A 1976-nucleotide genomic window follows, 5' to 3' on the forward strand; every position below is an offset into this window, starting at 1 on the left:
TTATATGACAGCTATATAAGATTATGGACCGATTTGAACCATACTTGGCACAATTGTTGGATATAATAACAAAACACGTCGTGCAAAATTTCATTCCAATCGGATAAGAATTGCGCACTCTAGAGGTTCAAGAAGTCAAGACCCAAGATCGGTTTATATGGCAGCTATATCAGGTTATGGTCCGATTTGAACCATATTTGGCACAGTTGTTGGATATAATAACAAAACACGTTGTGCAAAATTACATTCCAATCGGATAAGAATTGCGCACTCTAGAGGCTCAAGAAGTCAAGACCCAAGATCGGTTTATATGGCAGCTATATCAGGTTATTGACCGATGTGAACCATACTTGGCACAGTTCTTGGGTATCATAAAAAAACACGTTGTGCAAAATTTCATCCCAATCGGATAAGAATTGCGCACTCTAGAGGCTCAAGAATTCAAGACCCAAGATCGGTTTATATGGCAGCTATATCAAAACATGGACCGATATGGCCCATTTACAATACCAACCTACCTACACTAATAAGAAGTATTTGTGCAAAATTTCAAGCGGCTAGCTTTACTCCTTCGAAAGTTAGCGTGCTTTCGACGGACAGACGGACGGACGGAAGGACGGACGGACGGACGGACGGACGGACGGACGGACGGACGGACGGACGGACGGACGGACGGACGGACAGACGGACGGACATGGCTAGATCGACATAAAATTTCACGACGATCAAGAATATATATACTTTATGGGGTCTCAGACGAATATTTCGAGTAGTTACAATCAGAATGACGAAATTAGTATACCCCCCATCTTATGGTGGAGGGTATAATAAGACGTAGCGGAGCTAGCCCGGTCCAGCTAGTTTTCAATAAAAACACCTCATGCCAAATTTTGTAAAGATAGAGTCGTAATTGTGGCTTCTGTAGCCCTAAAAGTCCGCAGCTAATGAAATAATGCAAAATAATGCAAAATTTTGTGAAGATCGGACCAAGATTGTGCCTACAACAGCTTTAAACGTCCATATCAGAGGAATGATACATATGGAAGCTATATCTATATCTGAACTGATATGAACCAAATTAGGCAGATTTAGTTCTAGGCCCATTTTGAAGGTCTAATTTGGTCCTGTGATTTGTTGCTTCACAACCCTGGCTTTGGCCGCACAGTGGGCTTTGTAAATCTTTGGATATCCATTAAAAAATTTCGTCGACATTCGATGAAAAACAAATGATAGCGCGATAAGTTCGGCCGGGCTGAATCATATATACCCTCTACCATAAACGCTTGGGATAGGTTCTTTCAATGACTTTTCCCAATATATAGGAGTTCTTTCCAGCTTTGGACCTATATGTGCGGTTTATATTATTATGTTTGTAAGAAGTCATAAAATAATACCACGGTTAAAATTTCGGCAAAATCGGTTACAAAATGCGACCAATAGAGGTTCACGAAACCAAATCAGACGATTGCTTTATAAGGCAGCTATTTCAGGATATTGATCTAATAGGATCATACTTGGCACTACTGTTGAAAGTCGTAGCAAAACTTTGCCTGAAAATTTTTCATATAGTCGGCGTTGAGAAATTTTTTTTACAGCTTGTGACTCTGTAATTGCATTCTTTCTTCTGTCAGTTATCAGCTGTTACTTTTAGCTTGCTTTAGAAAAAAAGTGTAAAAAAAGTATATTTGATTAAAGTTCATTCTAAGTTTTATTAAAAATGCATTTACTTTCTTTTAAAAAATCCGCAATTACTTTTTGGGCAACCCAATAATACGCTTTTTATAGGGCCAAGACTTTAAATCGAGAGATCGTTCTATATGCCACCTATAACCAAATCAGGACCGATCTAGACCAAATTAAACAAATATATAATAATCATCATATATTACTACAACTCCACTACTATATCCGTAGTCATATTTTAATAGTGGCTGGTCTTGACCATATTTTATTCAGGTCCCGAGAACTCATATACA

The sequence above is a fragment of the Stomoxys calcitrans genome, chromosome 1 (assembly GCF_963082655.1).
Source record: "Stomoxys calcitrans chromosome 1, idStoCalc2.1, whole genome shotgun sequence".
NCBI lineage: Eukaryota > Metazoa > Arthropoda > Insecta > Diptera > Muscidae > Stomoxys > Stomoxys calcitrans.